The sequence below is a fragment of the Bufo bufo genome, chromosome 6 (assembly GCF_905171765.1).
Source record: "Bufo bufo chromosome 6, aBufBuf1.1, whole genome shotgun sequence".
NCBI classification, from domain to species: Eukaryota; Metazoa; Chordata; class Amphibia; order Anura; family Bufonidae; genus Bufo; species Bufo bufo.
In genome coordinates, this window is record NC_053394.1 from 124,742,947 (window position 1) to 124,768,770 (window position 25,824).

A 25,824-nucleotide genomic window follows, 5' to 3' on the forward strand; every position below is an offset into this window, starting at 1 on the left:
ATTTTACTTTGCATTCTGTAATCAGAATGCTATTATTTTCCCTTATAACCATGTTATAAGGGAAAATAATACAGATCGGGTCCCCAGCCCGATCGTCACCTAGCAATCATGCGTGAAAAATCGCACCGCATCCGCACTTGCTTGCGGATGCTTGCGATTTTCACGCGGCCCCATTCACTTCTATGGGGCCTGCGTTGCGTGAAAAATGCAGGATATAGAGCATGCTGCAATTTTCACGCAACGCACAAGTGATGCGTGAAAATCACCGCTCGTCTGCACAGCCCCATAGAAATGAATGGGTCAGGATTCAGTGCGGGTGCAATGCGTTCATCTCACGCATTGCACCCGCGCGGAATACTTGCCCGTGTGAAAGGGGCCTAAGAGCGACGCCTGTCATCTGCAAGTCATATGGACTCACAGTATTATTTCACTACCAAAGCAGATTCCCTATGTACACTGCTCAAAAAAATAAAGGGAACACAAAAATAACACATCCTAGATCTGAGTTAATTAAATATTCTTCTGAAATACTTTGATCTTTACATAGTTGAATGTGCTGACAACAAAATCACACAAAAATAAAAAAATGGAAATCAAATTTTTCAACCCATGGAGGTCTAGATTTGGAGTCACACTCAAAATTAAAGTGGAAAAACACACTACAGGCTGATCCAACTTTGATGTAATGTCCTTAAAACAAGTCAAAATGAAGCTCAGTAGTGTGTGTGGCCTCCACGTGCCTGTATGACCTCCCTACAACGCCTGTGCATGCTCCTGATGAGGTGGCGGACGGTCTCCTGAGGGATCTCCTCCCAGACCTGGACTTAAGCATCTGCCAACTCCTGGACAGTCTGTGGCGCAACGTGACGTTGGTAGATAGAGCGAGACATGATGTCCCAGATGTGCTCAATTGGATTCAGGTCTGGGGGACGGACGGGCCAGTCCATAGCATCAATGCCTTTGTCTTGCAGGAACTGCTGACACACTCCAGCCACATGAGGTCTAGCATTGTCTTGCATTAGGAGGAACCCAGGGCCAACCGCACCAACATATGGTCTCACAAGGGGTCTGAGGATCTCATCTCAGTACCTAATGGCAGTCAGGCTATCTCTGGCAAGCACATGGAGGGCTGTGCGGCCCTCCAAAGAAATGCCACCCCACACCATTACTGACCCAATGCCAAACCAGTCATGCTGGAGGATGTTGCAGACAGCAGAACGTTCTCCACGGCATCTCTAGACTCTGTCACGTCTGTGACATGTGCTCAGTGTGAACCTGCTTTCATCTGTGAAGAGCACAGGTTGCCAGTGGCGAATTGCCCATCTTGGTGTTCTCTGGCAAATGCCAAACGTCCTGCACGGTGTTGGGCTGTAAGCACAACCCCCACCTGTGGACGTCGGGCCCTCATATCACCCTCATGGAGTCTGTTTCTGACCGTTTGAGCAGACACATGCACATTTGTGGCCTGCTGGAGGTCATTTTGCAGGGCTCTGGCAGTGCTCCTCCTGTTCCTCCTTGCACAAAGGCGGAGGTAGCGGTCCTGCTGCTGGGTTGTTGCCCTCCTACGGCCTCCTCCAGGTCTCCTGATGTACTGGCTTGTCTCCTGGTAGCGCCTCCATGCTCTGGACACTACGCTGACCGACACAGCAAACCTTCTTGCCACAGCTTGCATTGATGTGCCATCCTGGATAAGCTGCACTACCTGAGCCACTTGTGTAGGTTGTAGACTCCGTCTCATGCTACCACTAGAGTGAAAGCACCGCCAGCATTCAAAAGTGACCAAAACATCAGCCAGGAAGCATAGGAACTGAGAAGTGGTCTAAGGTCACCACCTGCAGAACCACTCCTTTATTGGGGGTGTCTTGCTAATTGCCTATAATTTCCACCTGTTTTCTATCCCATTTGCACAACAGCATGTGAAATTGATTGTCACTCAGTGTTGCTTCCTTAGTGGACAGTTTGATTTCATAGAAGTGTGATTGACTTGGAGTTACATTGTGTTGTTTAAGTGTTCCCTTTATTTTTTTGAGCAGTGTATGTTACTGCAAGGCACAGTGTTCTGCACCACTATAAAGGCTCTCTGCAGCCAGAAAATAGCAGTTTTTAACTAAATTCGCCGCAAATATACTCTGATTTTCAAAAAAAATTGGCGAACTGGCGAATGGAATTTTTAAAAAATTCGCTCATCTCTATCTATAACATCAAGGGCTACCATCAGGCAGGAACCCCAAAATCAGGCTGTGCCCAAGGGAAGAAAGGATGTGCCCTTCTTTTACTGCCATAGACCTATGGAGCACAGGTGTGAGGATTGCACTGTGAATAAGTATTGCAGCCAGAGCCACTACCACACCCATCCTCTGCTCCTCCAGAGCTTACGGCATATGCATCAGCAAAAAAATAATAATGTATATTTATTTATTTGTATTCATTATGTGGATATTCAAATTATTTTAATTGCACTTTATTCAATATAACAATCAAGATAGGTAAACTGTAAAGGGGGAATATTAATCACCACTATTTATACAAATATTGATAATTAATATTCATAAATAGGAGGAGCCGTCTATTGAAGACTCCGCCTATTTATACCTTTATAATAATAATACAATATTTTCACTATACTTTGCCTTACACTAATCACTAAACTAGCTGCATGCGCCTTACTAAACTAACTATCGCTAATAACCACACGTTACAGATAGTTACAAATAAAACACAGTATTTATTAATACCAACAGTACACTACGCAACCTAACAATACAGTATTATAAATACAGCACTAAACTACACTACACGGTTCCCAAATTCCACCCACAAAGCTATCTAATACAGTACACACACACACCCCACCTGGTTCTAATACTATCCCTAAGGGAACAACGAGGGTTAACAATGGCGAAATACAGTCCGGGGAATGGGGAACAGGGATGCTCCTGCAGGACTTGGGTAGGGGCAATGCAAGGGTTAATACCCTGCAGGTGTATGCTGGGGTACAAGGGAATAGTAGGGGTTAATAGTGGGGAGGATAAGGGAGAAGGATAGTTGGGATGGTGGTGAAAATAAGGGTAAATCGTTGGTGGGATAGTGGCAGGGGTTAATCAGGGGGTAAATCAGGGGAGATATAGTGGTAATCGTAGGGATTAATCAGGGGAAATCATTGGTGGGATAGTGGTAGGGGTTATCGTTGGTGGGATAGCAGTAGGAGTTAATCGTTGGTGGGATAGTGGTAGGGGTTAATAAAGATACTCAGCCCTGTTGCTCGTTCGTCTAGGGGGTGCTCGTTCGTCTAGGTGGTGATCCTCTTCAGTGCAGGGGCCGCCGGATATTTATATCCGGCGGCCCGCACTGCCGCACCGCCCACACAGTGGAGCGTGCCACCATCAGGGACACGTGGGCCGGCGCCGTGACGTCACTGCGCCAGCCCACGCGCCTCCGGACGAGCGCGGCCCCGACGCGCCACTTGCTAACAGGCGGGAGAAGCCTTTGATCTCCCGCCTGTAGCACTTTGCATTCTGGGCAGCATAATGGTAATCGCGCTGCCGGAATGCACATAATCGAAGGAGGGGAGGTTTCTCCCTTCCTTCTATCATGCATAAGTATCTCTGTTGAATCTGAGTTCTTTGTAGTCATCAGGATGACTGGACCTTTGTCCGGTCATTCTGATGCAATCAACCAGATTACATCAGTGTGAATGCTTGGGGCACATTCACACCGATGCACCTGGTTTCAGGTATTGGGGCCTATGGATATGGGGGATATCTATACTATAAGGCATATAAGGGGGCACAGATATATTATAAGGGGGCACAGATAGCATCTATATATATATATATATATATATATATATATATATATATATATATACACACACATATACACATATAACAAGGGACCTATAAGGGGGCACATATTTCCCACAGGGGCCACCGTGTTTGCATGCATATATGTATATATATTGTAAAGGATCGCCTCTTATTCGGGGGTCATTCTCACAATGATCTTCATAACCACTGGGTTTCAGGTCCAAACAGTGCAATTTATTTTACACTCTTCATACACAACATGGCATAAAACAAAAGCCTGCACGTCTGGGCTCTACCTAAACATAATAAACATTGTATCCCTAACTCGGCTATAAGATAGCGTTCCCACATGGAACCAGGTGCGGCTAGCTGAGGCCACACTGACAGAGCCTTCCCAGGCCTCTGCTGCACACAGACTCTCCAGAGTGAGCCACACCCAAGATCCAGTAGCAGGATTAAATAGGATCCCTGGACATGAGCATGCCTCAAATCCCGGACTGGAACCTGGGGAAACAACACCTCAATGTTCACATTGCCACATATCCCCCCCCCCCCCTCTGTTCAAACCTGTGGGGGTGAACACATGTACCAACTGGATGCTCATGACAGGGCATCCGCATTATGCTGCCATCTTCCGGCTCAACGTTCCCCCTGGAAGAGATGGCCAGCGTCACATGCTTCCCTTTATTTTGCCAGACCCAGGCCATCAGAGCTTGGTTTGTCATAAACACTGCCTTCCTACCTAGACTACAGTGTCTAAGGGCCTCCTCCATCTCCTCTTCGCTGGAGAACTTAGCTTTCTGGCTTACTTCTTTTCTAGATTTCTTCTTAGGCCCACAACCTTTAACTTCCGCAACCTTTACAGACGCGTTTCCCGCCTCCTCCTTTTGTTGGAGATCCAGCTGGTCAGTTTTATACCACCCTTTAGCCGCTATATCACCTGGTGTTCACACTCGCTTTGTTTCTTTCTTCTATCAACAGATAACACTTCTCTTTTTTCTTTACTCCCCACAGGGTTTAGCTCAGGTTTGGATTCAGTTTCAGAGTATTCTGCTTCTTCAGTAGCTCTGCCCACTTCGGCAGACTCTTCTTCAGCCTTATCTTTGGTCTGTGGTTCATCTGAGAATTTCTCCCACTCCAACTCATCGGCCTTAGCTTCTTCAGCCTTTGAGTCTCCTTTGGAGTCTTCATTCCCTTTGTTGACCTTCTCATCTTTCTAGGACACGGCATACACTTGCATTCTTAACCCCTCCTCTTCTTTCTCATCAAGGTTGGAGGTATTGGAGACACCAGGGTCCTCATCAGACTCTTCATCTTCTGGCATTCCTTCCAGAGGATCACCCAGGATATTGTTCTCCTTTCGGGCAGGCGCTAGGAGAGCCATCTCACAGTAGTAGACAACATCTGTATACTGGCCGTCTGTCTCCTCATATTTCTTGCCCAGCAGACCGCTGGCTTTCTGGAAGGCATTGACGGCAGAGGGGACATCTTTCATGACCCGTTCCTGGCTACTCACTGCCATGAGTCTCATGACTTCTGCCTCCACATCAGCTTCATCAACTTGTTCAGAAGAAACTTCTTCCATCTTCTCATCCTCGGCCGGCAGTGCAGTACCACCATCTTCAGGCCCATTCTTAACAGGCTCTGACTTCTTGGCATCTTTCAAAGGCTGCTCCTCTTCAGGTTTCTCATTTTCCTTTGATTGAGCCAACCTGTCATCTCGAGAAGCTCTTGCCTCTAACCCATCAAGCTTAGTCTTCTCCAACTCATAGACGTTCTTCCCGACGTCATCGTTTGAGCTTATGAGATCCTCCATCTCTGCTCTGGGTTGCTTATTCAGCCTCTCACATTCACCTCGCTCCTCAAGCGCGTCTTCAAGGGCTCTAACCAAGGAGAGGGCCTTGGTCTCCTTCTCCCGAGCATCAGCCTCAGCTCGGTCACGTTCTTCGGCATATCGGGCCGAGCCGTATTTCTCTATATGAGACATAATTTGCCTCTGGTGGTCCAGGTCCACCATCAGATCATCCAATTCTCGCTGCTGTTTGTTCTTGGTTTTGTGCACAAACGTAATGGAAGCGCCCCGCTCTTTGGCCTCCTGTTCCAGCTGCTCCCCGCTTTGCTCTGCTGCAGTAGCAGATGTAGGAGTACCACCATTCTCTTTTGGACACCCTGTGGGGGTTCTACCCAGAGTCTCTTTAAGCACATTGTCCATGTCTACTGCAGTTTTCTGTGCTTCTTTGGAGCCTTTACTCTTCACCGGGATATCAGGCAGTAGATCCTTCAGCTCACTCATCTCTTTCTGATTGCAGCTGTACTAACAGGTCTGGTCATCTACCACTGCCTGGGCATAGGTCTCAGTCACTAGGCTGACTTCTCCCCACTTAACTCTCGTCACGTCAGGTATAACTATTGTCTGGTCACTACTAGCAACTACTTTAATTTTGCCAGACCTTGACCGTGTAGCTTCTTTCTCTGAGTTGCTATCGGCCACGGCACATGCGTAACCTATATTACTTGCGTCATCATTATCAGTTCTGACCTCTAGGGGCACCGGTACACCCTCTGGGCTCACAACATTAACCAGCATTTTTGTATCACATATATTTTTAGCAGGAAGGGGCACTTCTCTCCTGATCACATCCTGAAAGGGAAAAGGCATGCCATCATCATATACTTCACATGAACTCACATTTTCATTTCACTTCAACTACATCACTGTTTTCAATGGTCATTTCCCTTACACGTTCACTTAAAGGCAGTGGCGTCTCTAGCTTTCAAATTTTGGGGGGGGCACACTGGGGGCCAGGACAAAAGTAGGGGGGGCAGCTATAACAATGATACATTTACACAAGTACGCTTAGAAATGCTACAATACTTTACCCAATACCTAAAACCGCAACAGGGAAGAAAAGTCCAGCTGTCTGTGGATGACACTTTTATAGAGAGGGGGATCTGTGGATGACACTGCTATGGGGGGGATCTGTGGATGCTACATACCATATATAGCATCTTATGCTATATGTGTCATCCACAGATCCACCCCATGACAGTGTCATCCCCATTTCCCCCTCCATAACAGTGTCATCCACAGATCTCCCTCCCTATAACAGTGTCATCCACAGATCTCCCTCCCTATAACAGTGTCATCCACAGATCTCCCTCCCCGCCTCTCACAGGAGTGTACATATATAAAATAAACATATTTCACATGAACACTTACAGTTACTTGGCTTGGCCCTTGGGGATCTCGGACGCCACTTCAACACTTGGTCGGGGGCTCGGCGGAGCTGATGTTGTGTTTTATCCTAATGAGAAAGATTTCATAATAAGGATTTGGAGAAGGGGCAGAGGGATAGCAGAGCAGAGAGAGGATGGTGCTGCTACTAGGGGGTCATACCAGGGGGATTAATAAAACCCACCATAATGCCCCCCAGTAGAAATAATTCTCTTTATAATGTGCAAAACATACCCCCTTTTGCCCCCAGTTGAGCTAATGTCCCCCATAATGTGCCAGTATAAAATACCCCTATATAGTGCCCCAGTAAATGCCTCCATAGTGCTCCTCTCCCCCCTTCCTGCTAGTGCCCCCCATAATGTACCAGTATAAAATGCCCCATATATCGTGCCCCAGTAGATGCCCTCAGTGTCCCCCATAATTTGCAAGTATAAAATACCCCTTCTTAGTGCCCCCCGTAGATGACTCCATAGTACTCCTGTCTCCCCTTCTCCATAGTACCCACCATAATGTGTCCCAGTATAAAATGCTACTGTACAGAGCCCCCATATAAAACACCCCTTCTTTGTGGCCTCAGTAGATGCCCCTATAGTTCCCACCAATAATGTGCCAGTAATAAGTGCCCTCAATAACGTGCCACTGCCAGTAACAAGAGCCCCCCAATGTGCCAGTAATAAGCCCCCATCACGTGCCAGTAACAAGAGCCCCCATCACGTGCCAGTAATAAGCCCCCCATCACGTGCCAGTAATAAGCCCCCCATCACGTGCCAGTAATAAGCCCCCCATCACGTGCCAGTAATAAGCCCCCAATGTGCCAGTAATAAGCCCCCCATCACGTGCCAGTAATAAGCCCCCCATCACGTGCCAGTAATAAGCCCCCCATTACATGCTAATAATAAGCCCCCCCATTACGTGCCAGTAATAAGCCCCCCCATTACGTGCTAGTAATAAGCCCCCATTACGTGCTAGTAATAAGCCCCCCATCATGTGCCAGTATTAAGCCCCCCATTATGTGCCAGTATTAAGTCCCCCCATTACGTGCTAGTAATAAGCCCCATTACGTGCCAGTAATAAGCCCCCCATTACGTGCTAGTAATAAGCCCCCCATCATGTGCCAGTATTAAGTCCCCCCATCATGTGCCAGTATTAAGTCCCCCCATCATCATGTGCCAGTATTAAGCCCCCCCATTGTAATAAGCCCCCCCCATTGTAATAAGCCCCCCATTGTAATAAGCCCCCTCATTGTAATAAGCCCCCCCCCATTATAATAAGCCCCCTCCATTGTAATAAGCCCCCCTCATTGTAATAAGCCCCCCTCATTGTAATAAGCCCCCCCATTGTAATAAGCCCCCCCATTGTAATAAGCCCCCCCATTGTAATAAGCCCCTCCATTGTAATAAGCCCCCCCATTGTAATAAGCCCCCCTCATTGTAATAAGCCCCCCATTGTAATAAGCCCTCCCATTGTAATAAGCCCCCCTCATTGTAATAAGCCCCCCATTGTAATAAGCCCCCCTCATTATAATAAGCCCCCCCATTGTAATAAGCCCCCCCCCATTGTAATAAGCCCCCTTCATTGTAATAAGCCCCCACAATGTGCCAGTAACACTATTGTAAAAACAAAAACAAAAAAATAATAATTATTATACTTACCTCAGTGTCAGCGATGCGATGCAGACTCTTCCTGTGTCCCGCGCTGTAAGGCTCAGGCGGCGCGATGACGTCATCGCCCCGCCTGCGCCGGCCTCTGATAGGCTGCCGGCCTAGTGCCTGCAGCCTATCAGAAGAAGGGGAAAGGACACGCCTCTCCCTCCCCTGCACCTCCGCTGGCACAGGCAGATTACTAAGGAGATGAGCGCAATGGAAGCGCTCATCTCCCTGTGCCTGGCGGCAGCGGCGGCGGCTCACTTAGGGGGGACATTTTAGTTGGGGGGGCACATGGGGGGGGCACAGCATGATGTAGGGGGGGCCGTGGCCCCCTCTGGCCCCCCCCTGGCGACGCCACTACTTAAAGGGACAGGTACAAGTTCTGCAGGAGTTTTTGCACTCTCTGCAGAAGTGTCTCCAATACTCCACAACTCCCAAAACAAGGGGAAATCACGGCCCAAAACTACATCATGCCCAAGCTTGTTTGAAACCCCAACCCTCCTGGCCCAGCATATAGCAACTGCCGTCAGCTTACACCACAGTTCACGGTCTCTGAGGTACTAGGGCCCCGGTCAGTCACATGCCCAACCTCCAGAGCCGTGCTCACTGTCACGTGGTCTGCTACACCAGCAATTACAGGAACCATCTTACCCAGTGTCGCCTCGGGTTTGTCGCTCTCACGTGCGATACGTCCATCTCCACAGTAGACATCCTTTTCCAGGATGTTGGGAACCTCCCATCTTGGATTCCTGGTCATAGGACAACCAGGTGCACACCTTCCCACTTGGCGACATCTCCAGCAGCACTCTCTCTGTTGCCGGACAGCTGCATGCTGTCGAGGTTGGTTGCTCTTAGCAGCAGCATTACGGCATCTTCGCACATCCTCTCTAGGACTCTGTACACCTTGGCAAAAAACACTTGAACTCTTGAGAGCCGCACTGCTCTCCATCCCACTCTCTTCCCGTTGGTTGCCCTTGGCAATGGCATACACCACCTCTGCATCCAACAGCATCCCGAGAACCTGCAGTTCTTGGCTCCTAGTCATGAGGTCACTGCCCAGTTCCTCCGAACAGCGGTTACCATGGGAAACGCCTTGGGTTAGGACGTCTCTTTGTTTGCCACATCATTTGCCTTTGGCTAGCCTTCAGATTGGCCCGCATAAGCTGCTTGGTGAAATCCTCCATCCACCCCATAGCAACTGACAGTCCTTCCAAACAGGTCAGTCTCTCTCACTGGCTTCTGGCCCTTTAAATCCCGCACAGTGTGCACCACAGAAAAAAAAAAAAATGTCCAGATTAACACCAGCAGTTTTCCAGCAGCCACTGCTCCTGCAAACTAGCAGGCTTCCAGCACTTTTACTTATCAGCAGGGACACCTACCCGCATCCGACACCAATTGTAAAGGATCGCCTCTTATTCGGGGGTCATTCTCACAATGATCTTCATAACCACTGGGTTTCAGGTCCAAACAGTGCAATTTATTTTACACTCTTCATACACAACATGGCATAAAACAAAAGCCTGCCCATCTGGGCTCTACCTAAACATCGTATCCCTAACTCGGCTATACGATAGCGTTCCCACATGGAACCAGGTGCGGCTTACCCCAGACATACAGTCCACCAGCCCTCAGGCTGTAACAAATGCAGTACCTTTGGAGGGGGTTGTGGTCTAGCAGTCCTCCTGACTCTGACCTTTCAATGTTTGTTCCCGGGTGTCGCTAAGTCCCCCAAAGTCCAGTATATTGCATAGCCTCGTGGCCCCTCAGCCTTGCCTAGCTGAGGCCACACTGACAGAGCCTTCCCAGGCCTCTGCTGCACACAGACTCTCCAGAGTGAGCCACACCCAAGATCCAGTAGCAGGATTAAATAGGATCACTGGACATGAGCATGCCTCAAATCCCGGACTGGAACCTGGGGAAACAACACCTCAATGTTCACATTGCCACAATATGCATATGTCTCAACCCTTCCTCAACATAAACAATATCTGATCAGTGGGCGTCCAACACCTGGCACCCCCATCAATCAGTTGTTTGAAGAAGCTGCAGTGCTCATCACAGCATACCAGTCTAAGTGCCATACACTGTATAGCGGCTGTGCTTGTATAGCTGCAGTGCTCATCACAGCATACCAGTCTAAGTGCCATACACTGTATAGCGGCTGTGCTTGGAATTGCAGCCCAGGCCCATTCACCTGAATGGAACTGAGCTGCATATAGGCCATGTGACCTATGAACGTGACATCGCTGGCCTAAGAATAGAGGCTATTCAGCTGAAGATAGGTCATCAATATTGTACTCCTGGAAACCCATTTAGCTGCTATAACCAAAACCCCCTATAAAACTTTAGCAGTTGGTGAAATATTACAAAAAGCTAATAAAAGTGCTACAATGCTGGCCTGCGGTCACCAATGTGTTGCTCACTGGTCCTGAGTTTCAGCTTCCCGGAGGCACAGACCCGCCTCCTGCTCTTTCCTACCTGGCAGGTATGGCCTTTAGGTTTGCTCTGTCCTTCAACACAGGATACATCTTTGCTTGGCCTCTCTTCCTGTGCCCATAGGGGTTGTGCATGCTCCCCATATGGTTCTTAACGGGCCAGTGCACTCTAATTTTCTCCAGCCTATGGCTGGGTACCTTGGTGTACTTAAGGCATCTTGCCCTTTGGGAGGGTGCCTGAGCAATTGGATGTCTATCTTGGTAGTTCCCTGCAACGGTGTGCTGTATTCTGCTGTCTGCCTGTGTACTGACTTTCAGCCTGTTTACTCGATTCTGACCCTCCACTACTTCACTCGGACCATTCATTGTATAGCTTGTACTCTGCCAGCCATGACTTTGGCCTTTCTCAGACTATGACTTTGTCTCACCCCTTGGTGCCCTGCACCGACGTCTCTGGACCCCGAGGGACTGCTATCAATCACAGAGACTACTTTAGCAAAGTCCAGATCGCAAGAAGTGTATGATCTAGTATGATCCAATATACATTTCCGTACTTTTAATAGAGGCAGATCACACAACTGCTACAGGGTTTGTGTAAAAGGGTGCCCAGCTCTGAACTCATCTTCCTGAAGTGCACTGCATTTTCAAGTAGCCACCACCTGGGGGAAGCTCAGTGCAAACGGATGGTTAAAGGTGCCAGTTCAGTCAGTAACTGCATATATTCCTATCCACTGAGCTCCCCCTAGTGGTGGCTGCAGGCAGCCAGTTTTGTAATAAAAGGGGCGCAAGAGATTTATCAATGTACTGTATTTATTTCCTTTTTTTCCTTTCAAAAAACACATAATAAGCTTAATGGTTGCACATCATACTTGGTGGCATAAACAAATGGTCAGCTTAAGGGTACTTTCACACTAGCGTTTTTCTTTTCCGGCATAGAGTTCTGTCCTAGGGGCTCTATACCGGAAAAGAACTGATCAGTTTTATCCCCATGCATTCTGAATGGAGATCCGTTCAGGATGCATCAGGATGTCTTCAGTTCACACTTTTTGACTGTTCAGGACGGAGATAATACCGCAGCATGCTACGGTTTTATCTATGGCCAAAAAAACTGAACACTTGCCTGAATGCCAGATCCGGCATTTTTTTCCATATAAATGCATTAGTGCCGGATCCGGCATTCAAAATACCGCAATGCCGGATCTGTCATTCCAGTCTGCGCATGCGCAGACCGGTAGAAATGTGAAAAAAATATATAACGGATGCGTTTCTCCGGATGACAAATGGAGAGACGGATATGTTATTGCATTGCATTTGCAATACGGATCCGCATCCAGATCCGTCTACAAATGCTTTCCGTTTGCATGCAGATTGCCGGATCAATCTGCCGCAAGTGTGACAGTACCCTTAGGTTACATGGCACCTTTTTTGGCACACACCCACATCACCACACCCAGACAGACATGCCTCTACAACCATTATAGGGAAATTAGTAGCAGAAAATGTTAAATTTAACCTTTTTTATGGAGAAAAGAATGCACAGCTAGGGGGCTTTCCTCACTTCTGTAGACATTCTACATTAGACCCCATTCACATGACCTTATCAGTTTTTGTGGGCCGCAAAACGCAGATCCGCAAATAATGGATTTTGTGGATCGGAACATCCAGCCCTTGATAGAAAAGGGCAAAATGGAAAAGAGTAATAAACGGTGATCCCTAATAAAACATACGTTTTAATCAGTTAGATTAATAAAAGTCCCTCAAAATATAACAGATCAACAAGAAAAAATAATATAATCAGAGTACTCGATAAAACTCAAACATAATGGTGCACGGCGGCACCAAAAAAGTAACCGGTTCATCCGGACTTCGTGGAATCACAACGGATAGTATGATCCTGAAAAATCAAGGCAAGTAACAGACAGGTACAAAAAGGGGCTCTAGATCCCTAGACAGCTCTAAGGTATGGGTGCTATGCTGGCCCTATCGTCCTAGCCACGGAGCACCATCCTAAAAAGAACGACCCTGTCAGGGGCACCGCAATGGGATGTTCTTGCGCACCGTCCTATGCAAATTTGCTCCTGGGTTGGTGGGAAGCCACTTCTGGGTTTCACTGATTTGCTGTCGTCATGTACCGGGCCCATTTCTCTGTGGGCCAGGTACATTGATGACATATTCATTATCTGGTCAGGGACGGAATTGGCCTTTATGGTCTTTGTGGACGAGCTCAATTATAATCAAATTGGACTACATTTTACATATGAGATGAACAGGAATAGCCTCCCTTTTCTTGACATTCTGATCTCTAAGAATAACTCGGACAAATTAACTACAACTATCTACCGTAAACCTACATCAACCAACTCGGTTCTTCATTGGAAGAGTAGCCACCCCCTACCTCTGAAAACCGGCATACTACGGGGGCAATATTTGCGCCTGAGATGTAATTGCTCCAAAAAATCCAAGTTTGTTGATCAGGCTATGATCCTCCGGAACAGATTTCCTAGCGAGAGGATACCCAGATTCAGTACTAAGGCCAGCGTATCAAACAGCCCTGTCATCTACACATACTGGTCCCTAGAACTAAACCGGATGTGGAGCAAAAAATCCGGCTGATTGCTACTTTTGACGAGGCGGCTGGTCCAATGAGAGACATCTTACAAAAACATTGGCCTATTCTGCTAATGGATCCGGATGTTAAGGATAGCATTCATGACTATCCACAGATAATTTTCAGGCAAGGAAATAGCTTGCGTGACATTTTGGTAAACAGCCACTATAGTCCAGCACCAAAGGGGGGCTCTTGGTTACATCATAAACCCTTGGGTAGCTTTCGATGTAGTGGTTGTGTCGCCTGCAATATAATACAGACAGGCAAAATGTTTTATAGTGTCAACTTACAGCGTTCCTTCCCCATTAAAGATTTTATAAACTGCCATGCTCGGGGAGTCGTTTATAAAATCACGTGTGACTGCCCATAGGAATATGTAGGCAAAACAAAGCGGGAACTACGTAGACACATTGGGGAACATCTAGGAGACATTACTAATGGGAGGAACACGGCTGTGTCCCGCCAAGTGCATGATCACCACTCTGGTAACCCCAAATGCATTAAAGCCATCGGTACTGAAGTTGTCCCACACGTGGAGGTGACTGGGACCATATACTATTACAACATGAGGCCCGGTGGATTCATACACTACGTACTGTGTCCCCATTAGGTTTAAATGAACAGCTGTACTTTAGCTGTTTCATTTGAGGCTATTACCATTCCCCCAGTTTGTCCCATACATCAGTGACATGTTTGGTAATTATGTTACATCACCTATTGAATAGGTATGCAGTAATTACAACTACTATCTTATTTCTTTATATTTATTGTGACAATCGTGTGTCTGCTTCTGTGTACGATCAGCTCTAGGTTTTGATCACCTTGACCGTTTTACCCTTTTATACCTAAATGCCATCTAATGCCCTTCATATGTAGCGCTGTCCCATACTCAGGACCGCGCAGTTGCGCATTGCCGGTAACATGTCCCGGTTGTCTGGCAACAATTCGCAACTTGGTCGCATGTTATGAAAGCGTCCTACGTCACTGGCGCTCAATGTGGCCTTATTTGATGACCTGTGATGCACCCGAGCGCGTCACCAATAAACTTTATCCCAGGCAGGAGCTCTCGGTATTGAGCGCTTGCCGCGCATGCGTGGGTAGCGCCTGCAATCACTCTAGACGTCACCGCGCCGCATCCCAGGCCTCATTATGAGACAGGGTCTGGATTTGAATTCCGAGCGGGCAGTTGTCGGCAGACAGGTCATCTTACTGCCTCGACAGATGCCTCGACAGATGCATCAGACTAGAGGTCTCTTCTCATCATAAGGTTCCTCCATATTACGGCATACCGCATGGCACTTGTATAGGCATGGCATCTAGAAGTGGAGCTTCCATTTTGGGCTACCACTTCTATTAAAATAGCCCAAATTACCTTTCTGGCATTTGTCTACATTATTTATTAGTATCTATCTGTACATAAATCATGTTGTTAGACCAGATTTAAGTAATGCCCTTCTGGATATGGCCTTTGTTCCTTTCCAGTCTCTGTTATGTTTCCCCTGATGAGAGTAAAATGAAAACATGCATGTAGGGACTAGCTGCACTAGGGCACTTTAGGGCCAAGTAGCTTGAGGGCAAGGTTCCGGATGGGGTGGTTCTTTTTAGGACGGGTACTCTGTGGCTAGGGACGATAGGGCCAGCATAGCACCCGTACCTTAGAGATGTCTAGGGATCTAGAGCCTCTTTTTGTACCTGTCCGTTACTTGCCTTGATTTTTCAGGATCATATTATCCGTTGTAATTCCACGAAGTCTGGATGAACCTTACAATCTGGTAGGACTATTGGTTACTTTTTTGGTGCAGCCGTGCACCATTATGTTTGAGTTTTATCGAGTACACTGATTATATAATTTTTTCTTGTTGATCTGTTAATCTGACTGATTAAAAGTTATGTTTTATTAGAGTTCACCGTTTATTATTCCTTGTTTCTGTACCCCGTGGTGATAGTGTTATAAATTATCATACAGTACCTCTCAAAACGGAAAATAGGACAAGTTCTATTTTTTGCAGGTACCGCTCCACAGGCATACGGATGTGGATAGCACATTGTGTAAGGTGTTGAAATGAATGGGTCCGCATCTGATCCACAAAATATATGGATTGCATGTGCAGTATGCCAGACCGACAGAGGAATTATATGTGAGGTCACGGTTTGAGCAATAGGTGGGCCGAGGTAAATATAGTTCTAGTTACTCGTGGTTACGTCGTCCCTGGGCAGGCCTGCGTAAGTAAAGAGGAGAACGGCACAATAATTCTCTGGGGCACACTCTGGTGTAAGGGACACAGGCCAGATGGTGGTTCAAGGTGCCCTTGATGGTCTGTATTAATGTGCCTATGGCAAGGTCCCTTGTAGTCGTGACGCCAGTACCTTTTGTGGTGGTACAACCATTTACTGTAGTGTTGAGGAACTGAAGACTGAGACAAGGATGGTGCATTCCGAATTATAACTTTTACTGAACGTTGCTCCTAGTAACATTACATCCAATTTATAAGACAGTCGTTGGTACATCCCAGTATGAAATACAGTCTCATGCATACAGGGGTAGGCAAATGTAAGTCCTCAGAAGAAACAGGCTCTTAGTCATATATATATATATATATATATACATATATATGTATATATATATGTGTGTGTGTGTGTAAGAAAGCTACTGCTTCAGAATAGGCTTTGAAGAAATAAAAGTCTTTGGTTGGTAAAAACTCTTGCCTGATTCTAACCTGACTACAAGGTGGTTTGCAGAGTCCTTGAACTTCTATTTTCCAGTGCTTTCTGACAGATGGCCTATCTGTCCTCAGGGTTTAAACTGGAAGGTGTGGATGCTGGAAGCTGTGTCCTACACCTGCTTGCAAAGGTGCCTGAGAAGCCCTTAGGTATGGCCGTGTGCTATCCTTTGACTTTAAGATAATATAAAAATCCCTTTGAATACTTGCTTTAGTAGCTGGACACTGGTCACCCCGGAAGAGTGAGCTGTAGAAGTGGACTTCTCACCGCTGGGTGGAATCTTGTGGCTTTAACCCTGGGCTGTGGAGCCAACAGGGAGAGAGCAGAGATGCAGGAGGCCTCCCTCCAGCAAGCAGCTACTTCATGGCTGCTCTCCGTCTAGAAACTAACTCTACTCTGCCTAACTTGGGCCTGAGCCAAGCTATATACAGTCAGGTCCATAAATATTGGGATATCAACACAATTCTAACATTTTTGGCTCTATTCACCACCACAATGGATTTGAAATGAAACCAACAAGATGTGCTTTAACTGCAGACTGTCAGATTTAATTTGAGGGTATTTACATCCAAATCAGGTGAACGGTGTAGGAATTACAACAGTTTGCATATGTGCCTCCCACTTGTTAAGGGACAGCATCATGTCGCAGGGAAATGATGAAAATGGAGATTTGATCAAATCCCTAAGGGAGATGATCAACTCACGGAAGATGATGTTCCCTAAAGAAAGTAAGTGATTTAATCATCAAATCCCTTAACTGTTTTAGTGAAAAGTTTTATATTTTTGATAATATAATAATAATAATATGAAATAATATTGTTTAGATATTTGGATTGGAGTCAGACTTTCTCTTCAAAATCAATATTGTTTAGATATTTGGATCAGAGTCAGATTTTCTCTTCAGAATCAAAGATTTTTTAGTACCTACCTTCCTACCTAAAATCGTATTTTTTTTTCCATAATAGTACTGTTTATGTGTCCATTGTAGTTTAAGTAGTGGTGCTAATTTAATTGCTCAATGATTGTGATAGCTTCTTCTATCCTTTTGCAAGTCCACAAAGATTTTACTTTATCATGCCGCTTGTTTTTGTTCAAAAACATCCTGATAGTTTCATTAAACTGTTCTTCAGATACAACTTTGGTCAGAGTTTGATTTTTTTCTATATCTGAACCCATGGCCAGGAGTGTGCCCCCACAGAAATATGCCTGGCTGTGTTCCCCCTGCCAGAATAGTATATACCTAGAATCAGGGGCGTCGCTAGGGCCTTTAATCGCTAGGGCCTTTTATCAGCGAACTGTGAGAACTATAGGATAAAGGACCTTTGATGACATCATCACCATGTGACCAGTGACATAGTAATATTACTGGTCACATTACTGATCACATGTCTATGAGGTAATCAAAGGTCCTTTGACTGCTTTCTTTTTTTCCCAGGACTCCTTACTTGTTTATTTCATCTTTTCACTAAAACAGTTAAGGGATTTGAACCAAATCACTTACTTTCTTTAGGGAAATCACCCCACAGAGATGTTATTTTAAACATCTTCCGTGAATTGATCATCTCCCTTAGGGATTTGATCAAAGCTCCATTTTCATCATTTCCCTAAGGGATTTGATCAAATCTCCATTTTCATCATTTCCCTGCGACATATACACTGTAACACTGCCCCATCTTGTGGAGAAACTAGTGTAGTGCACCCTAACTAGGCCTGTATTAAGGATCTTACATGAAGAATCACATTGTTACATGGGAGAATATGACATCAGATGAAGTACAGCATACAGACATAATATAAGACATTAAAGCACAAAAAAAACAAGTTTGCGGTGCCCACAGCCACGTAGTGGGACACTGCAGATGCAGACCGAATATACGGTCGTGTAAATGGGGCCTTACCTTGATTTCAGTGGCTTTCATTTATGTTTAAAGGCTATGTACACCTTCGTCAGAAATTTTATTTGTAATTGCATTTCATTTGGTCTTTATTAAAAATATTGAGCTGTCAAAAAGGGTTTTTCCTACGGTGAAAATTGTACTTTCACTTTGTGCCTGTCATCTAATAAATCTTATCTCTAAACTACTAAGAGGTCATAAACACTTATTTAAGCCATATTCTTATCAGGAAGATAAGAACTGAGCTATATTGAGTGTTCATAATGTCAGAGAGCAATGATAAGGAGCCCGTTAGGTGAGCTGTGTAACAGCGACCTCTGTGCGGCGCTGTTCCCCCACTCATCACCGTGGTCCCAGGCGCCGTGCTCATCTGTGATCTCTACTTCCAGCCTCTGTTGCAGCTCTGGACTCTGCCTGTGCGGTTGGTATTACCTATGTGGATCTGGACACTGCTTGTACCCGGTTGCTGATGTGGCAGTACACATCACTCCCTGGGCGGGGCTGAGTCATGTCATGTGATCTCGTTAACCTACGCTGGCTCTCCTGCAGGTATTTAAGTGGCTCAGACCTTTACCCAGACGCCTCAGAGTCAAGGTCCTAATCTTGTGCTGAAGAGCTTGCTTACCACTCGTGCTCCTGACTTCATACTTCGTTCCTGGACTTCGTTTATCGTCTGATCCCTGCCTGCTTGCATCGCCTCTCCCGTTGACGACCCGGATTGTCTGACCTTGTTCCTGTGCCGCCTGCCCTGACCCATTGCTTTTTCCGACTACTAGAGATGTCGCGAACATAAAATTTTCCATTCGCGAATGGCGAACTTTCGCAAATGTTCGCGAACGGGGGAACCGCCATAGACTTCAATAGGCAGGCGAATTTTAAAACCCACAGGGACTCTTTCTGGCCACAATAGTGATGGAAAAGTTGTTTAAAGGGGACTAACACCTGGACTGTGGCATGCCGGAGGGGGATCCATGGCAAAACTCCCGTAGTTGACGCAGAGTCGGGTTTTAATCCAAAAAGGGCATAAATCACCTAACATTCCTAAATTGTTTGGAATAACGTGCTTTAAAACATCAGGTATGATGTTGTATCGATCAGGTAGTGTAAGGGTTACGCCCGCTTCACAGTGACAGACCAAACTATGACAGACCAAACTCCCCGTTTAACGCACCGCAAACAACCGCAAATAGTCCATTTGCACAACCGCAAACTCCCCATTTGCACAAGGTTGGATACCAAGCTAGCCATGTTCCGTTCCTTGTCGTCACTGACGTCATTGAAGGTCTCTTCCTCCACCCAGCCACGTACAACACCAAGGGTCCCCGAAAGGTGACAACAATCCCCCTGGGATGCCTGATGTGGTTGGTCTTCTACCTCCTCAAAGCCACCTTCCTCCTCTGACTCCTCTTCTTCAGACTCCTCTTCCAGCGTTGCCGCAGGTCCAGCAATCGACGACGACAAGGCTGCTTCTGGTGGTGATGTTGACCACAACTCTTCCTCTTCATGCTCATCTACGGCCTGATCCAGCACTATTCGCAGGGCACGCTCCAGAAAAAACGCATATGGGATGAGGTCGATGATGTTGCCTTGGGTTTGACTGACCAGGTTTGTCACCTCCGCAAAAGGACGCATGAGCCTACAGTCATTGTGCTTGAGCGTTCAGTAACACGGCCAAAAAATACCCAGCTCCTCAGAGGCTGTCCTCTTTTTTGTTAAATAAAAAAAAATCTGTTCTTAACAGTTTAATCCCTGTTACGTCCCCTATCAGGGGACGTGTATGGAATAGATTTTAGGAACCGGGAGATGGAAAAAGATGCTTGGTCGGTCCACTTACTTCAAATTTGGGGCACTGCGTGTGCCCCGTGTAATGTACTGTGCAATCACAATATGAGTGGTATGTTAAGTAGTACTATTCCTATCAGTTTAATCCCTGTTACGTCCCCTATCAGGGGCCGGTCTATGGAATAGATTTTAGACAACCGCAAAGAGTTGTCAATAGTTAACATACTCATGACATAAATTTTATTCCTCTATGCGTCAATCTTGGTGTAGTGATGACTGTGCTCGTGCGCACGTTTGGATAATTGCAGGCGATGGCGGTTTTTCAAAGCCTATGGTCGTGCTGAGGTAGTTCAGTGACAGTTAAGTGACCCAGAAAACAATGATTCTACAGTGTGGGCCCATTGGTGGCCTAGTAGGCTTTAATGATCACCTTAGATGATCACAAAGAAAATTAATTATTTTTTTTTCCTATGCAAAATTATCCAGCCGATCGCTTTTGGTCTGTTCACAATGAAGCAACGACCTTATCATCTGGGGTGTGCCAACATTGCCATTGCCAACACACTCATAGAGGTGATCGCTTCATTGGGATACGCAAGCCCCTTCACCACAACAAGGTAACGATCACGAAGGGGAATTGACATATGTATGTGCCTTTTTTTAGTTTTGTTTTTGCAGCCACAAGTGCAGCACCAGAGGCCAGAAAAATTTGGCATGTACACATGCCTGAAAAATGAGGTACTGTTGCAGCTGCTGCTGTAGCATCGGCCGGAAAAAATGATGTTTTCCAGGAAGAAAGTGCACTAAAACATTGCGGCTTGAACCCTAGTTGGTGGCGGAGTCCCGCAAGTCATCCGGCATGCAGAGATAAAATACAGCAGCGTGTGGACCATTTTTAGCCCAAGGCAGCTCATCTCATCAGGCCTTTTTTAGTCAAATGTATCGCCCACTGTCAGTCCCTTCGGGATTCATGCCTCATTCATCTTAATAAAGGTGAGGTAATCTAGACTTTTTTGACCTAGGCGACTTCTCTTCTCAGTGACAATACCTCCTGCTGCACTGAAGGTCCTTTCTGACAGGACACTTGAAGCGGGGCAGGGCAGAAGTTCTATCGCAAATTGGGATAGCTAAGGCCACAGGTCAAGCCTGCACACCCAGTAGTCAAGGGGTTCATTGCTCCTCAGAGTGTCGATATCTGCAGTTAAGGCGAGGTAGTCTGCTACCTGTCGGTCGAGTCGTTCTCTGAGGGTGGACCCCGAAGGGCTGTGGCGATGCATAGGACTTAAAAAGCTCTGCATGTCATCCATCAACAACACGTCTGTAAAGCGTCCTGTCCTTGCCGGCGTGGTCGTGGTAGGAGGAGGATTACTTTTACCTCTTCCCCTGTTAGATTCCCGTTGTGCTGTGACATCACCCTTATACGCTGTGTTAAGCATACTTTTTAACTTATTTTGGAACTGCTGCATCCTTTCCGACTTCTGGGTAATTCGGTAACATTTCAGCCACTTTCTGCTTATACCGGGGGTCTAGTAGTGTGGCCACCCAGTACAGGTCGTTCTCCTTCAGCCTTTTTATACGAGGGTCCCTCAACAGGCACGACAGCATGAAAGACCCCATTTGCACAAGGTTGGATGCCGAGCTACTCTGTCTATGTCCCGTTCCTCGTCCTCACTGATCTCACTGAAGGTCTGTTCTTCCCCCCAGCCACGTACAACACCACGGGTACCAGATAGGTGACAACGAGCACCCTGGGATGCCTGCTGTGGTTGGTCTTCCTCCTCCTCAAAGCCACATTCCTCCTCTGACTCCTCTTCCTCAGACTCCTCTTCCAGCGTTGCCGCAGGTCCAGCAAGCGATGCTGATAAGGCTGTTTCTGGTGGTGATGGTGACCACAAATCTTCCTCTTCCTCTTCACGCTCATCTATTGCCTGATCCAACACTCTTTGCAGGGCACGCTGCAGGAAGAAAACAAATGGAATGATGTCGCTGATGGTGCCTGCGGTGCGACTGACTAGGTTTGTCACCTCCTCAAAAGGACGCATTAGCCTACAGGCATTGCGCATGAGCGTCCAGTAACGTGGCAAAAAAATACCCAGCTCCGCAGAGGCTGTCCTAGCACCCCGGTCATACAAATACTCATTGACGGCTTTTTCTTGTTGGAGCAGGCGGTCGAACACTAGGAGTGTTGAATTCCAACGTGTCGAGCTGTCGCAAATCAAGCGCCTCACTGGCATGTTGTTTCGCCGCTGAATATCTGAAAAGTGCGCCATGGCCGTGTAGGAACGCCTGAAATGGCCACACACCTTCCTGGCCTGCTTGAGGACTTCCTGTAAGCCTGGGTACTTATGCACAAAGCGTTGTACGATCAGATTCAACACATGTGCCATGTGTCAACTTGCCCAAATTCAATGCCGCCAACAAATTGCTTCCGTTGTCACACACCACTTTGCCGATCTCCAGTTGGTGCGGAGTCAGCCACTGATCCACCTGTGCGTTCAGGGCGGAGAGGAGTGCTGGTCCGGTGTGACTCTCTTCTTTCAGGCAAGTGAACCCCAAGACGGCGTGACACTGTCGTATCCGGGATGTGGAATAGCCCCTGGGGAGCTGGGGGGGTGCAGTTGATGTGGAGCAACACGCAGCAGCAGAAGAGGACTCAGCCGAGGAGGTTAGCGAAGAGGATGGAGTAGGAGGAGTAGAGAAGGTGGCAGCAGGCCTGCCTGCAATTCGTGGCGGTGTCACCAACTCCTCTGCAGAGCCACGCATTCCATGCTTGGCAGCCGTCAGCAGGTTTACCCAATGCGCAGTGTACGTGATATACCTGCCCTGACCGTGCTTTGCAAACCAGGTATCAGTGGTCAGATGGACCCTTGCCCGAACACTGTGTGCCAGACATGCCATGACTTCCTTTTTCACAATAGAGTACAGGTTGGGGGTTGCCTTTTGTGAATAGAAATTTTGGCCGGGTACCTTCCACTGCAGTGTCCCAATAGCTACAAATTTTTTGAAGGCCTCAGACTCCACCAGCTTGTATGGTAAAAGCTGACGGGCTAAGAGTTCCGACAAGCCAGCTGTCGGACGCCGGGCAAGGGGGTGACTCTGTGACATTGGCTTCTTACGCTCTAACATTTCCTTGACAGACACCTGACTGTGGGCAGATGAGCAGGAACTGCTCAAGGCGAGAGGTGGAGTGGCGGATGGTTGAGAGGGGGCAAGGAGGACAGCAGTGGTTGATGTGGCTGAAGATGCTGGACCAGGAGGAGGATGGTAGCTTTGAGTTTGTTTGCTGCTTTTACTCATCATGTGTTGATCCCATAGGCGTTTGTGATTTGAGATCATGTGCCTTCGCAAAGCAGTTGTACCGAGGTGGGTGTTGGATTTCCCACGACTCAGTTTCTTTTGGCACAGGTTGCAAATGGCATCGCTGTTGTCAGAGGCAGACACACAAAAAAAATGCCACACTGCTGAGCTTTGCAATGACGGCACTCTGGTGGTGGCAACAGCATGTGTTGATTGGCGTGCTGTCTGGCTGACCCCGGGTGCCGATACATGCTGTCTGACTGTGCCACTAGCTCCTTGCGACGACCTCCCCCTGCTTCCAACTGGTCTCCTCCTTCTCTCTGTCTCCCCTTCTGAACTTTCCCCCTCTTCTTCTTCTCTTCGAGCAGGCACCCACGTGGCATCCACGGACACATCGTCATCATCAACCACTTCACTTGTATCTGACACCTCAGCAAAGGAAGCAGCAGCGGGTACAACATCATCATCATCATCACACTGTACGTCCATGTGTGTAATGCTGCCTGACTGAGACATATCCCTGTTATCTCCATCCTCTGGCAATAATGGTTGCACATCACTAATTTCATCCAACTGATGTGTAAATAACTCCTCTGAGGGATCAAGTGAAGCGGCTGTGGTGGCTGTGGCGGCGGACGGGAGAGTGGTAACTTGAGAGCAGGTGACCAAAGTTGAGCTGGAGGAGGATGGTGCGTCAAGGTTCTTAGCGGAAGCTGTTGAAGATTGGGTGTCCTGTGTAAGCCAGTCAACTATTTTCTCAGAATTTTTTGGGTTCAGGGTATGTGGCCTCTGAACACTGGGCATTATTCCAGGGCCAGTGGAAATCACAGCACCACGAACATGACGGCCCCTGCGGCGTGGCCTGCCTCTGCCTGTCATTTTTTATAAGATAAGTGTTACTATGCGTGCAAGGTACTGTGCCACCCTATATAAGTGGTGGGCAGTGGGCACAGTACAGTCTGTGTGGGCCTGACACACACTGGCTTGCAACTGTGATTATATCACAGAAAAATATTAAATATAATTTTTATTTATCTGCGAAGGTATTTGTGAGTGAGTGACACCCTGTAATGGTATAAGTGGAGGCCTAGCCACTAGCCAGTGGCCACAATACAGTCTGTGTGGGCCTGACACACACTGGCTTGCAACTGTGATTATATCACAGAAAAATATTAAATAGAATTTTTATTTATCTGCAAGGTATTTGTGAGTGAGTTACACCCTGTAACGGTATAAATGGAGGCCTAGCCACTAGCCAGTGGCCACAATACAGTCTGTGTGGGCCTGACACACACGGGCTTGCAAATGTGATTATATCACAGAAAAATATTAAATTGAATTTTTATTTATCTGCAAGGTATTTGTGAGTGAGTGACACCCTGTAACGGTATAAGTGGAGGCCTAGCCACTAGCCAGTGGCCACAATACAGTCTGTGTGGGCCTGACACACACAGGCTTGCAAATGTGATTATATCACAGAAAAATATTAAATAGAATTTTTATTTATCTGCGAGGTATTTGTCAGTGAGTGACACCCTGTAACGGTATACAGTACAGACCAAAAGTTTGGACACACCTTCTCATTCAAAGAGTTTTCTTTATTTTCATGACTATGAAAATTGCAGATTCACACTGAAGGCATCAAAACTATGAATTAACACATGTGGAATTATATACATAACAAACAAGTGTGAAACAACAGAAAATATGTCATATTCTAGGTTCTTCAAAGTAGCCATCTTTTGCTTTGATTACTGCTTTGCACACTCTTGGCATTCTCTTGATGAGCTTCAAGAGGTAGTCCCCTGAAAAAGAAAACTCTTTGAATGAGAAGGTGTGTCCAAACTTTTGGTCTGTACTGTAAGTAGAGGCCTAGCCACTAGCCAGTGGCCACAATACAGTCTGTGTGGGCCTGACACACACGGGCTTGCAAATGTGATTAGATCACAGAAAAATATTAAATAGATTTTTTTTTTATCTGCGAGGTATTTGTGAGTGAGTGACACCCTGTAACGGTATAAGTGGAGGCCTAGCCACTAGCCAGTGGCCACAATACAGTCTGTGTGGGCCTGACACACACAGGCTTGCAAATGTGATTATATCACAGAAAAATATTAAATAGAATTTTTATTTATCTGCGAGGTATTTGTCAGTGAGTGACACCCTGTAACGGTATACAGTACAGACCAAAAGTTTGGACACACCTTCTCATTCAAAGAGTTTTCTTTATTTTCATGACTATGAAAATTGCAGATTCACACTGAAGGCATCAAAACTATGAATTAACACATGTGGAATTATATACATAACAAACAAGTGTGAAACAACAGAAAATATGCCATATTCTAGGTTCTTCAAAGTAGCCATCTTTTGCTTTGATTACTGCTTTGCACACTCTT

At 46.6% G+C, this 25,824-nt stretch overlaps 1 pseudogene; it reads left to right on the plus strand.

The window, feature by feature from the left end:
- The first annotated feature begins 20,046 nt into the window (after window positions 1-20,046).
- On the plus strand, window positions 20,047-20,219 carry LOC121006590 (annotated as a pseudogene).
- Window positions 20,220-25,824: the final 5,605 nt, after the last annotated feature.